The sequence below is a fragment of the Mesoplodon mirus genome (genome assembly GCF_964341445.2).
Source record: "Mesoplodon mirus genome assembly, chromosome: 2".
In the NCBI taxonomy this organism is placed as follows: domain Eukaryota; kingdom Metazoa; phylum Chordata; class Mammalia; order Artiodactyla; family Ziphiidae; genus Mesoplodon; species Mesoplodon mirus.
The window spans coordinates 138859888-138875341 of NC_138977.1; positions in this window are offsets into that span (position 1 = coordinate 138859888).

Here is a 15454-nt window from a genome sequence, read left to right on the forward strand (position 1 = left end):
CTCTGTAGTGAGAATGAGCTAAATTACAGCTTGCGGACAACTGTCCCACAGACTGAAATTAGGAAGTGACATCACTAAGGAAGTGACACAGGGCATCATTGTTAACAGATAGCAGCATTTGACTTTCAACCTTTATTCACTAAATTTAGCCACCAAGGCTAGCTGTGGACACAGAATTTGAATTCTAGCTCTGGTCCTTGGATTATCATATGGGCATGCCATTCTTAGAAGCAAGACATACCTGATCCTGGACTTTTAAGATAACAAACCTATCTGCCTCAGACCCATCCTATCCTTGGTGTCTGAGTTCCTCTTTTCTAGTTATATAGGTCAAGATTCATAAAATAAATAAAATCCTCTCAACCTCATTTTGCAAATGAAAATGGGTTTATTCCATGCATTCTTAATGAAACAATACACTTGCCATCTGTATGACCTAGAGCAAGGCTGTTTTTATCCTAAGGCTTAAAGAGCTGCTATCAATTCCCTGGCAGTCCAGTGGTTAGGACTTGGCACTTTCACTGCTGGGACCTGGGTTCAATCCCTGGTCAGGGAACTAAGATCCTGCAAGCTGAGCTGTGCAGCCAAAAATAAATAAATAAAGAGATGCTCTCTTCTTTTTCTGCTTTGAGCTCCATTACTGGGAGAATCAAAGACATTCTGAACTGTTACATATAATTCTGCACACCAGTGTTCTAGTTTGGGAACCTAGTTGGATAATGAATACTGGAGTCTCTGGCTGTGGGAATCACATTGTGATGCAGTTCAGTTAGTCCAATGATATGACATGTCTAGTAAATCTAGCTTATATAAACTAAGTTGCAATTTTAAAAGATTATAGAAGCTACTGTCATTGCTTCCCAGAATGCCGGGTGAGGAACTTGTCATTTGTCAGTCTAAAGCACAATGCCAATGATAGGCTACAGTTTACTATTGGTTAATACTGAAGCCAAATCCAGCCTCTGTATCCTAACACCGAATTAAATCTCAGAGACACAGTTTTGGGTAAAGTAGAAAAGAATAGGTTTATTGCTTTGCCAGGCAAAGGGGGCCACAGTGGGATAATGCCCTCAAAACTGTTGTGTCCCCACCTGGAGGGGGTAGTGAGGAGTTTTATGGTAATAGTTCAAAGAGGGTGTGATCAGCTTGTGGACATTCTTCTGATTGGTTGGTGTTGAGGTAAGTGGGAGTCAGCATCATCAACTTTCTAGTTCCAACTGGTCTGGGGTCTATGTGCTTGAGGGCAGCTTACCATTAACTTCTCCCACCTGGTAGGGTTTCAGCATCTGCAGAATAGCTCAAAGATATTGTTATGTATATTCCTTGAGGGGGAACCAGGACCTTGCCCCAAGGCTGCACCATTGTTTCCTCCCTTATCTCGCATCCCCTCCTTCCCTAATTAGCAACCTTTTAAACCTGCCCATTAGAACGCAGGGAAGGTCCTGGAGGCTGAATGAAGCCTATTTCCGGTAATTAAGAAATGGGGGACACAGAAAGGCTTTTGTGCCCAGGAGCCCCACAGGGTCCTGCTCGGTTTTAGTACCTTGGATCTTAGTTAGCACCAGATCTGGGGAAGAGATAAAGGAAAAAAAAGCTACCAGGATTGAGAATGAAGTACTCATTTAATTGGTCCAGTGGTGTCATATTAAAGAAGAGGTATCAGGAATACAAGGTGGGTTCAAGGATGGATAGTATAGCCCCTTAAAATATTCTGAAAAGGTGGAATTCTACCCTCTTTATTTACGGAGAGAGATGTAAGCAGAATGGACATAGTCAGTTTTCTATCTAGAGTCTGTTTCCTTACCCAGAGGTTCTGAAACAGGAGGGAAGGGGGCAGGGCACAACCTTTAAAAGAATGACATAGCCTGAGGACATGACATAAACTGATTAGAACTAAATAGGTCAAAGATAACAGACTAGTCAACTTCCACTAGACCTTGAGCCTCAGTATAAGCTCATTGTAACACAGTGGCAAGATAAATGACACACCCACAAGCACCATGACAGTTCCAAGGCCGACCATAAAGATCAAAAAAGTGGGCAGTGACCCAATTTCTGGAAATCCTCACCCCTTCCCCAAAATAGTTGGAACACTCCTCTCACTCATTAGCCTATGAAATTACCCACCCCTATAAAAACTGACAACCCCATACCCTGGGGCTGCCCTCGCCTTCTGAGATGGCCCACACTCTGTATGGGGGTGTGTTACTCTCTAAATAAATCCACTTCTTACCTATCACTTTGTCTCTCACTGAATTGTTTCTGTGATGAAACATCAAGAACCTGAGTTTCATTAAGTCCTGAAACCAGGTTTGTGATCTCAGTTAAAAGACTGTGGGTTCAAATCCCAATCTGAGTTGCATGGTTTCAGTTACAGGAGAGCAGTAGGCTAACTTTATGCCATAGAAAAGAAGATATGTTCACATTATTTTTCAAATTTAAATGATCCATATTTCTTATTTAAAATGCTTGATTGACTTTGATTTTAATGCATATATTTTCCTTCCCAACTATGTGATAGCTTCCTGGGGATTGATTCCTCAACAAAGTGCCTAGAAATCAGTATCACAGTATCCTCAGGACCAAGTACAGCTAGTGCTCTGAATGTGGTGTGTGGCCAAAAACGTTTTGCAATTGCTAACATGTAACCTGAATCTAAGGATCCAAAGAAGACATTATGAGGATGATACTTTCTATAAGTGAGAAAAATGAAATGTGTAATTATTTTTTTATTCATGTTTTAAAAACTCGACTTGTGTTGTTTCTGTTGGTTGTCTAATGGACACTCATTTCCTCATGTATTATGCCACTTTACATTCTTGGAATTGGGTGTGTGGGGCTTCCTTGAAGGTAATAGTGACTGTGGCTTTCTTGAGAGAGGCCTGGGAGTACAAACTGAGACCATTTTAAACTAAATTATCAGCTTGAAATGTCCAGGGAAATATAAAATTCAGCTGTAAACACATATGACTGCCATCCTGGGGGGACAAATTCTAAAGGGAGAGGTTTTTTTTTTTTTTTTTTTTTTCTCTTCCATTTAATTCTGTGGCAAGGTCTAAGACAAACAATTTCCCATGCCATCTTTTTGGTGAGAGTCAGGTCTTATTTCTAGTTTACCCTGCACACTAAGGAAGTTAATGTGGGGTTTCCTCTTGTGTCCCCAAATTTGGGCAAGCCCTGAATATTTTTTCTTTCTATCCCATGTGCTCTGCAAAGGCAACTTGCCAGGGTTCAGCAAATCCTGCAAAGGAAAAGCCACCTTTGATGCTCTTTCTATTTCTCAACCACATTTATTTTTGCCTCTTAGTATTCCTTGCCAGATTATCAATTTGCTTTAGAAGAATTTATACATTTTCTATTATTATTATTATTTTTCTTTTCTTGCGGTACTCGGGCTTCTCACTGTTGTGGCCTCTCCTGTTGCGGAGCACAGTCTCCAGACGTGCAGGCCCAGCGGCCATGGCTCACGGGCCCAGCGGCTCCGCGGCATGTGGGATCCTCCCAGACCGGGGCACGAACCCATGTCCCCTGCATCAGCAGGCGGACTCTCAACCACTGTGCCACCAGGGAAGCCCTTCTATTATATTTTAATTCTTTTCATCAGGGGTGTATTTCTAAGCCAAAACTAAAAACATGGCCATCACTACTGCTAATAGTACTAACTCCCTGGGATACTCTTGCCATTGTGATATTTAGTCATTCTGTACCAAAAGTGTCCATTAAATTTACACATGAGCTCATATTCTGAGAAAAAAAGTGCTTCTTCTTGACAAATAAAATAATTAAATGAATCTTCTATCTTTACAGTCTGAATATTAGAAGAGGGAAATGAGTTAAGGAGATGAATTGAAAGGAGTTGAGAATGTCAATAAGAAGAAAGCCGTAGTTCAAGAAAAGATGCAAAATCCTCCAACACGAAACTCTTGTTAAAACCTCAAATGTCACTATCCCACCCTCTGGCCACAGCAATCCATTTCTCTTGTTCTAATTGTCATCAATATCAGTCTTTTCTATCTTTTAGTTGTTGTTCACTTTATTGTCTGTCCAGGCTATGCCCCATATTCTTTCACTTTCTGCTGCCAATACCTCCAAATTCCTTACTCCTTACTAGCCCCACCATGACCAGTACTTCTTCCACACTTAGTGGTGAAATACCAACCCGGAATCCTACACACGTAATGCAGAGGATCCTATGGCCTATGGATTTGTCCCATGATAAGCTCATTGTTCCATCTGTCCCATGATAAAACTCATCCAGCTTTCAGTTAGATTTTCAAAAATGTATACACTACCTTCTGTTGCCTCTCAAATCCTTCTTTCATCTCTCACATATATTTAAATCTTTATCAATTTTCTTAAACGCTTTTCCCTAATGTCTACACTTTCATTCCTGCATACCATCTCAATCATAATATACATAGGAAATGTATGTCTTTATTTGTATGCAAATCAAATTTCTACCCTCTTTTTTGCCCCCAATTTATGTGCATTTGCTTCCTCTACGCTTAATGCTTTATCTCAGTAAAAGTGGTTCTTTTTCCACACCACAGGTGTAAACCCTGCCTCCATAGCTCTGGTTTCACCTTTTCCTACTCCTCCAAATTTTCTTGTACCCTTTTCATCTGGTATTCTGCATCAGTTAAGGATGTCCTGGTTACTGTGCTCTCTTAAACTTTTTATCCTCCAGAGTAAGTATTCATACCCTGCTGAAGATCTAAACCTAATATTATTATAATATTTTACTAAACATTGTAAAACTTTTGAATGGATGACAGAATTATGTAGATTCACTTGTCACTTATTGGTACACACAAACCATATTCTATTACATATTTTGTAAACAATTTGATTAAACTGTGCACACCTGTTTTTACAGTTTCCCTATGTTACCATGGCACATTTCTTCTGAGTTTTCCTACCAGCAGCTGATTCTAGAAAATTACAAATGCAAAGCCTTGAAAATTTCCTCTCTAAGTTTTTAGTTTTACCATATCTCTGCCAATTTTATTCTCCACTCACACGTTCAATCTCCTGTCCACCTAATTGTTTCTTATATATTTTAACCCAATAAAGGGATTGGATGTTGGGACCAAAGCTTTGTGTGTCTAACTGGTTTAGGAAAATGGGATTCTCCAGTGTACTTCACTGATGATGGAAAACAAGTCATCTTTTAATAAAGCACATTTAGATTTCCATTTGCAATTTTTACTTTTAAGGAACCATCTGTGTCTTCTTTGGAGGAGATCCTCTTTAAACTTTGAGCCTTTAATTATGGTTAGATTAAGAAAAGAGCTTGATAATGTAGTGGAAGCATAAAAGCTTATATCAAGTTATGAGAAGAAACATGAGTCCTTAGCATTGCTGTTAATATCAGGAGATATAAAAACTGTTTTTATGGTGGTCATTTAAGCAGTTATTTTAATCTTAAAGAACAAAATGACTTCATCAGGTTACAGAACTAGGGAATCCTGGATGAGAACATTTGTGAGAAAACAAGAATATGGAAAATGATAAACTAGTGAGATAAAATACTAAAGAGCCTTAGGCAAGGTGTTGAGAGCTTAAAAGCAAAACTATCCCTCTCTGAAGGAGAGGACATATCCAAGTCTTTATTTCTTTGAATATCAGCCTATCAGCTGCCCATGGGCCCAGCAGTGTGATGAGGAAAAGAGAAATAATGATAATCAAGGGATTGTACCTTTAAAAGAGGAGGTGTTACCTTTTTTCTGCCCTCTACCAATTCCTCTTATGTCTGATACGCACCCCCTAGACGTAAAATGCTGTAGTGTTTTTGGATACTAGGGAACACTGAGAATTAAAAAGCCAGAGCACATAAATTTGTCTTCTCTTTCTGTCTGATTCAGTTATGGCAGGAGTTGTAAAAATATCAAACTTTCTTTCTACTATTTTTTTGGTGGTCAGTATGTGGTAAAATTGTAAACTACATTTGTTTAAGCAAAGTTATATGAGGCTTAGCTGGAAAAAGAGTAGTCCTCAGGCCTCAGAGTCAGCCTTGATTAGATTTTATTTTGTTTTAATTGTTTAGGAAATGGGGTCACTCCATAAAACCTAATCTGATTTATCAGAGTTCTCTCCATAGAGGTTTTTGTTTATCCAACAGACGTGATATTTTGGTTTCCATTTGCCATTGGTTCTCATACCTATGTCATATATAAGGAAATTTGAGTAAAGATAAGGGCTTGGGGCTAAATTTAGACATTTCTGGGCTTCCTTAAAATAAAAGTTATCTGAATATCACGTGATGGCACTCCAGGAATATTTTTTAAACCTACTTTTGTATATTTACTAACCAGGAGGAGAAATTTCACTTTCAAATCAACACTAATGATAATAATTAAAGCAACAATAGGCAGTGACCAAGATAGTCTTAAAGCTTCCTTCAGCCTGACTGAACTTTAAATATCTTCTTCCTAACTCAAGGCCCTGACTTGCCTTTACCTTAGAAAACTTGGAATTGTAAATTATTTATCTATCCCTTTAAGATGTAAATCTTTTTAAAAGCCTCTTGCCAGTTTTACAGCCAAGGAATATCTTACTCAAGGACCTGGGAGCCATCCATTCAAATGTAATCACCAAGGAGGATAGAGTTCCTATATCTCAGTCTGTGATAGGACACTTACATCTCAGTTTCTGTGTGAACACAGGAGCCCAGCTTCGATGGAAGCCAGTTAGCAAACAAAGATTGTCTAATCACAGTGTGAAAAATAAATTTCAAATTCAGGAATAACTCTACAACTCACCATGATCAACACATTGACCAATATCTTACCTAATGTCCTCCAGTATTATTTCACTTGCTCACCTCAGAGCTTAAAAACCCTCTCACCTTTTATTTCAGCGGAGTTGAGTTCTGGACCTTCCTCCTATTGCAGTAGCCTTGAATAAATGATCCCTATCGGTTTAACTCTGTCCAATACAATTTTTGATTTGACAGCACTTGCATAGCACTCACAACTTGCCGTGATTGAAAGCCAGAACTTTATAAAAGTTCTTTTAGCTTTTGCTTTTTATGGAAGAGAAACTGAAGCCCAGAGTGATTAAGCCAATTGCTTAAAGTTAACCCTGGCAGGAAGGGGCAGAGCTGAGGTCAAGTCCAGATTTCCAGGCTCTACAATCTATGCTCTTAACCCAATGCAATACCTTCAGTCAGATAAGTTCTGAGTTCATAAGTATTGATGCAGAATAAAGAAAATAGAAACAGCAGAGCCACAAGTCAAGAAACTTGTGTGGGATGTTGGAAAAAAAAGAGTTGGTGGTATTTCTGAATGAGAGGTCTAGTTCTACTGGGCAAGAAGAGGTGTCCATATGGCTTTGAAAACAGATTTTATTTAAATTTGAGTGGTAGAAACAGATTGTTAGGACACAGTTTCAGGACTCTTTGACACAGATCAGGAGCTGTTTACATCTTTTGTCTATGCTCTAATTAACCATATTTTTCGAAGCAGTGAGCAAATAGATCTTAAAGATAATAGATTCTCTTTTAAACCACATGAAATAATATAAACATTCTACCTTTTGACTGCCTAATTGTTATGTGATATCTCAAAATTCCTATGAATTAATCAAACATTTTTATGGTAAATTGCATCTACTATGCTGTGATAGATGGAGTGTGTCTGTTTAGGAGGAGTTCTTCAAGCCAGAGAAGAGAGGTTGGTAAATCCCAGGCGGCTAACCTTTCACAAAGAGAATCTTTGTCCTTCAAATATTATCAGTAGAACATTGCTAAGGAGACTTTTGTTTGAGGATTTTCTGAGCAGTATTCTTTCTCTTCTGATGTCCAGCTTTGTTTTGCTAGCCAATCTGGCCAGACTCACACATGATCTGCATGGGTCAGTGCTTTTCAGAAGAGAAGGCCAAAGACTTGCATGGTGGTCTTTAGCAGATCTGTGGTGTTCGGTATGCTGACCTGTAGCATGACCTATAATCCCAGCTGTATCTGCTAAATAGAGTTCAAGTAGACCTTCTTTGTAGGTAATGAACTCTATATCCTCAGATGATTAATATCAGTAAACACTCTTACTTGATTCTGAGAAAAATCATTTTTTATTACCAGTATCATCCTCTTCTCAATATTTTACTTGTAGTCATTTTTCTAATACCTTAGAACTTTTTTTTTTTTTTTTTTACCTTAGAACTTTGATCAGAGTTCTGGAGGTCACAGACCTCCATTTGGAGTGCTTCCTCTTGCATTCTGAACAGGAGCAGGATAACATTAGACTATAGGTCTTTAGGCTAAATATCTTTACTAGTGAACACAACAGAAATGGAAATTTCCCAGCTTTATGCTTCTTAATTAATGCCTACTGATTGGATCAGACTCTAATCAGCTTATCTTAAATAGCAATGTATAAACAAATGTCAAAAGGAGACTATAAAACCAAAATTGAGGGCTTCCCTCATGGCGCAGTGGTTGAGAGTCCGCCTGCTGATGCAGGGGACAGGGGTTCGTGCCCCAGTCCGGGAAGATCCCACATGCTGCGGAGTGGCTGGGCCCATGAGCCATGGCCGCTGAGCCTGCGCGTCCGGAGCCTGTGCTCCACAATGGGAGAGGCCACAACAGTGAGAGGCCTGCGTACCGCAAAAAAAAAAAAAAAGAAAGAAAGAAAAAGGAGATTGTCTGATTTTAGTAATACCTGTATACACTGGTCCCTTTACTGCTCTCAGTTCATTAGCACTGTCTATTCTTTTTCTTCTTTCTTTCTTTTTTTTAAATTTTTTTTTTGCGGTGCGCGGGCTTCTCACTGCTGTGGCCTCTCCCATTGCGGAGCACAGGCTCCAGACGCGCAGGCTCAGCGGCCATGGCTCATGGGCCCAACCACTCCACGATATGTGGGATCTTCCCGGACTGGGGGACGAACCCGTGTCTCCTGCATCGGCAGGCGGACTCTCAACCACTGCGACACCAGGGAAGCCCAGCACTGTCTGCTCTTCACTTCCCCCTTTAACCAGCTTACTTTACCTAGAACACAGTCTCAGTAATAATACATACTCTTGCCTGTCTGTGGTTTTTATATCACACGTCCCCACACAACCCTAATCCTCGCTGATTCTAACCATGCATTTTCCCTGGACCTGCATTAGAACACATGGGAAGAGGCACGTCAGCAGAGACAAGTTCTGTCATAAATTGATGACCACTCACTTTATATACTGCTCATAATTTTTACCACGTTTTTCAAGTCTAATAAGTTCATGCATTCTCTGAATAATTAGGTCAACACTCTAACCACGTTTGCTCTAACTACCCTTGCTCTCTTCCCTCCAATTGTTTGATGACCATTTCTAATTAATAGAAAGTTATAGCCAGATGCTGGGAGTGCCTCATTTCTCAGCATCAAACATAGAAACATGGCCTTGCTACTCCATATGTGCTCCACTTACCAGCAGCATGGGCATCATCTGGAAATGTGTTAGAAATGTAGACCTACTGAATCTAAATCTACATTTAACAAGTTCCCTGGTGGATTTGTGTGTATTAAAGTTAGGGTAGCACTGAAATGAGGAAGACACAGATTCTTTCTTTCTCTCCTTTGAAAAGCAGTTTCTTTGCCTGTAGAATGCATATGTCTTTTCTTTCTCCTCCTAATTTCTCAGAAATTTACACTGAGATTATTCCTTCTCTTCCCAGTGTATTCAGTTTCACTTTCTCAACTCCGATTCCCTGCATTCACCTTTTAAGTCTAAAATTTCTCCATTAAACACTTGCATTTATCAAATTAAAAGAAAATAAACACACCAGTTACTGCCTTAGTTTCTTCTTGTCTTCAGAGCCAACTTCTCAAGTGAGATGTTCATACTTAGTGTCCATTTCTTCATCTAGCATTCTGTTCAACCCACTGCAAACTGGCCTCTTAGCAGTCACTCCACTAAGTACTATTCTCAGCAAGTTTGCATATTTCATTCCTCTTCATACTCTCTCAGCAACACCTGACACTGTGAGAAGCACATATAAATGAATGAAGGACAGTATAAATATTGGCAGCTTAGGACTCTTACCTTTCTACTTTCTTCTCCCAAGTATAATCTTTCTAGTCATTTCATCTTTCACCTCTGATTTCTAAGGAAAATAAGCAGATATTAAGGTACATGCAAAACCTGCTTCAGTTTTCATAATTGCTCTATATCTAGCACCTAGTCTAACACTGGGCCCTCAGATTTTATCAAAAGAATGAATATATGCTTTAGGTTACATGTTCTTCCCCCAATCATCTACTAAAAGTTTTATTTTCTTCCCTTAGTTCATGTAGTAATTACTCTTTACTGAAATAAAACATCCAGCCTTTTCTTTCTCCCCTCCCCCTGCCCCGGAATAGACTTGTGCTTATATCAAAGGATGTTCTTATATGATGAATAAACAGGATGGAGATAAGGAGCTTTTCAACTTATTTATTTATTTTTTTAATTTTAATTTTTTTAAAATTATTATTATTTTTTTTGCGGTACGCGGGTCTCTCACTATTGCGGCCTCTCCCGTTGCAGAGAACAGGCTCCGGATGCACAGGCTCAGCGGCCATGGCTCACGGGCCCAGCCGCTCCGCAACATGTGGGATCTTCCCAGACCAGGGAACGAACTCGTGTCCCCTGCATCGGCAGGCAGACTCTCAACCACTGCACCACCAGGGAAGCCCTCTACTTTTTTTATCCTTGAGATTTTATCCAGTATTTAACCCTGAACTCTCTTCAGGATTATAAGCAAGAAATTGGGCTTGCACCACTTTCATTATTTGAATATCTGTTAGAAATGACTCTATGAATTAATGGAAAGGAAGAGAGAATTTCCTAAGCCTCTACTCTATTATAGAATTCAAAAGTTTGAAAGCTAAACCCAATTTTATTCTCAGAGACTACTGGGGGTCTTCTAGATCAGTGTAAGTCTTTCAAGGGCCTGTGTCTTTGCCTTATTTTCTGCCAGTGTGTATATGTATTCAGTTTATGATTGTTCTGTAGGTTACTTCAGAAAGACACAGGGCACTTAGGGTTCAATCAATACCATGCAGGAAAAATAAAAAGATACCATGATTTAAAGTAATTTGGGGAATGCTTATATTAGTATACTCCCTTTTAAGTAAACTCACAATTTACATTATTATATAATCTTTATTTTAAAGGTTCCCTGTGTTTTTATCTTATAAATCTAATGTTTTGAGAAATAATTTTGAGGTAGCACTGCTAAAGAGGAGACCCAAAACAATCACTAACAATAGCTATAAGGCTAAGGCTTCAGTTGCCTTAGTAATAATAGTTACTAGTTTTGGAGCTCCTACCCTCCCAGGCATTATATATAACAATTTTTGATATTGTGTATACTTCTTTTATAGATAAGGACACTAAAGTTTAGACAGATTAAATAACATCCTACCTAAGATCTCTCAGTTATTACTGAGAGAACTGCAAACCCAGACCTTCTAAAGTTTACCTTCTTTCCACCTCATCTTCATTTCTTCCCTTCCACTGTCAAGTTAGCCATTAGAGTAGAAGCACCATCTGCTTTATTGGAAGTTCCACACTGTTTTTATTTAGTATTGAGTTTTGGATAGGAACTTCTCCTTAAATTGATGTAATCTATGTATACTTATTTACTTGGCTTTTCTAAAGAAATAGTAATAACATGATGGCTTGTTTGAGTGTACTGACAGATACACCTGCCAAGAGTGTAAGATAAACCCTGCAATTTTCTCAAAATTCAAAATTATTTTCCACTGACCCTGGTCAAAACCCGTCCCTGTAAAGAGAGAAATTTCCCATATAAGGCATTAGCCAGCATCATGGTAAACCTTTCCAGCTTCTTTTGTTTCCTTTTTCCTCTGTAACTTCCACCATTGGAAATAACAATCCCCTGATCACTCCTACAGCCTTTCTGATGTGAACTGACTCAGGAGTTGCCAAGCATAAATGAACCATCTCTTTTTAAAAAGCTGTTGAATGTGCCTCCTTGTAGTTTTAGCTGTGTGATGAGAGATTTGTCTCAACATGGTTATTTACACACCATTAGAGGAAATTAAATTCTACTGGTAGTCTTTTTTTTGTAAAAAATAATAATATAAAATGTCCTTTCAGAAATGCTCTGAAGTGTATTCTTAATGAAATATAAATTATCAACATTTGTATGCGTTTTTATTTTTATTTTTAAAATATTTATTTATTTATTTGGCTGGGCTGGGTCTTAGTTGCTGTGTGAGGGATCTTCATTGTAACATGCGGCATCTTTTAGTTGTGGCATGCAGGCAAGATCTAGTTCCACAACCAGGGATCAAACCCAGGCCCTTGCATTGGGAGCATGGAGTCTTAACCACTGGACCACCAGGAAAGTCCCTGTATGTTTTCAACTGTCACCCTTAGATGACAGTTTTTGAGCCCTTCATGTCCTGGCTCAATCACTTAGTCGGTTAGACTTGGGGGAGTTACTTATTCTTCTAAGATTCTGTTTCTTCATTAGTAAAAAGGGACCATCCATAGTTCCTACAGTTTAGGGTTGTTCTAGGAATAAATAAAATATAATCTTCTTAGCACAAAGCCTGGTACATGCTGTATGCACATCAAAGATTAGGAATTTGGTGTATCATCTTTCCTCCCCAACATAAGGACTGAAAATAGATAATGAGCTTATTTTCAACCTTAAAGTGCTAATTAATTTAAGTTACTATTTTTGTCTTTTCTTATGTTACACACTTGAAAGTAGTCTTGTGTTTTATTGTTGTTTTAGTCTTTTATGAGAGAGTAGAATCCACCAATACTCTTGCTAAAAGTTACTCTTTGGAGGAAATTTTTCTTCCCCTAATAGTACTCTCACTTCTCCCTGCACCATAGGATCCATGAAGCAGCCTTATTTCCAGCAGGAGATGGAAACTTCATCTGAAGTCTTTTTCAGCCATATTTGTAACAAGTTTTATGCTATATTACACTCTTCTTTTAACCTAAAATGAAAATCCCCATACTTAGGGATTATAGTTCCTTTTTTTACATTCTTAAGGACATCCTGATACCAATGACCCAAGCCTTCAGAACTCCAGTTAATGAATAAGATATAATGTTTTGAAAGATGAAGTCCTATTTTTAACCTAAGCACCATGTTATTAGTGTTTATGGTGTTTATGCTTTGAGTTAGAGATATTAATGCTGATATTATTAGAGATATTTGTTTTTGCATAGTGACTATAAGCTGCTAGCACCTTTCAGTTCTCTTTGGAAGTTTGATTTGATGCAAACATCATAAAATTTGGCTATAAAAATTTTTGACAAACATTTAAGATGGGGCAAGAATTTCATTTTTAAAATGAGAAAATGTTTTCTTTTATTCATTTTATTCCTCTATTGTCCCTGAATATTCACAATATTTATAAACAACAACAACAAAAATCTCATGAAGAATAACACTATGCTATAGGAGAATTAGAAAGCTATACTAGGGCCTCCCTGGTGGCGCAGTGGTTGAGAGTCCGCCTGCCGATGCAGGGGATACGGGTTCGTGCCCCGGTCTGGGAGGATCCCATATGCCGCGGAGCGGCTGGGCCTGTGAGCCATGGCCGCTGAGCCTGCGCATCCGGAGCCTGTGCTCCACAACGGGAGAGGCCACAACAGTGAGAGGCCCGCGTAGGGAAAAAATAAATAAATAAATAAAATAAAATAAAATAAAAGAAAGCTATACTAAAATGTGCTGAATTTCACCTTAGCTCAAGCAAATCCTGAAATCCAGTATCTGTATGCCAGATGGTTCTACATTCCTAATAGCACTTGTTTCTCAGTGATATAACTTAGACATAAATTCTATATTTAATTATATATATAAAATTGACAGTACACATGCTTAGCTATTTTATGACATGTAACCCAGCAGACAGCATACCTTTAACTAGCATTTTGGTTACTTCTGCTAAATTCCCCCAACTAATGCAATCAAGGAGAATTACCATACCAGTTGCTTCTGCTTATGCCACATGAGAAAGCCTCGGACATAAGCTGTGCAATTCATTCTGTTTGCTACCAAGTAATTCTTTGCAGACCTGTAAATCAAAACTGTGGCTGATTTTCAGAAGTATGATTGTCATGTTTTAGAAATTTGGCTAATTAAAACTTTACGAGTGGACAATAAAGCATAAAGGTCTTATATTTGAGAATTAAAAGTGTCTAGACGAGAGCAGTTTGCTTTTTTTTTTTTTTTTTTTACCATAGTGCATATATATTTTTAAATACAATTTTTTTTGGGGGGAGAGGGGATAAGATTAGTAATATATTCAAACGATTATTTATATTTGACCTTTAAATCTTCTAAAGTGTCATTTGGGCTTGCATCCTATAAACAAAATCTCCTTTGTTCTTTCAATTATGCTATGATATGGTGTGAAACGTTTTTCTGCACTGATTCTTTAATTTAAATGAAATAAGCATGGAAATAGTGGGCAGAAAAATTTCGATTGTATTTCTGCCGCTATTAACTCTTACAAAGAGTTTAGGGGGAAACATTTTTTTATTTTTTGTTTTTTGAGGTTTTTTTTGTTTGTTTTGTCTTTAATGTGTTCCCTAACAAAAAAGGAAAGATAACAAGCATTTCAAGAGAAGAAAAGGGTTAGAAACTTGGGGAAATTTTTTGGTTTTCTTAAGTTTTTTGTTTGACTAATATCACTGAGACAACTTAAAACATTTGCTTGATGGTTAACTAATGATAAGCCTAGTATTATTGCCAGCATATTTATTTGAGAATGCTGGTTTGTATTTGGTTTAGATTTTCATTTACAAAGCTGTTCCAAATATCAACAAGAAGAGTCATGAAATAAACAAAGCAACAGGGCAATATTTGTAGTGTGCTTTACACTCTGATCAGTATTCCCCTACTTATTATTTTTGGAGACACAGAGTAGGATAATCTCACTCCCAGGTGGTGAGAGGAGCCTCTGGAAGAACCTCCTATATGACATGTATTTAACATACATCTATGATGAGGCCTGCCTATATGTGCTTGTTTTCTGGGGATGGTAATATTTTAATATGTTAGTCATTTAAACATTAAAGTAAAAGCCTTTGAGGGTAGATGTTGAAGTATAGGAAACAAGGAGGGTGTGTTAAGTATGTCTTTTTATTCTTATGTTTTGATATCTGGGCCTTATGGACCCTGGCAAGACTGCCCCTTCCAGGGCTGGCTGATACCTAAGGATAGTAAAGGACTGGACATGAATGCACATTTATAGGCAAACTAACCAATTCAGAGCCTCCCCTCACATCTTCTACAGGACTTTTACACTCTGGGCCAATATTCCCCTGCCCTAATTATCCCAGGATCAGGTAACAGGCAACTAAGGCCAGCTCCCATGCCCTAGAGCCTGCTAAGATTATTCAAACTACTCAATCCTAAAACTGCATACTTTGCCTCACTCATTCCTTCCCTCCAAAACTTCAACACATCGTCCCCTGGTTCCTCTGCCTCCTGACAAACCTG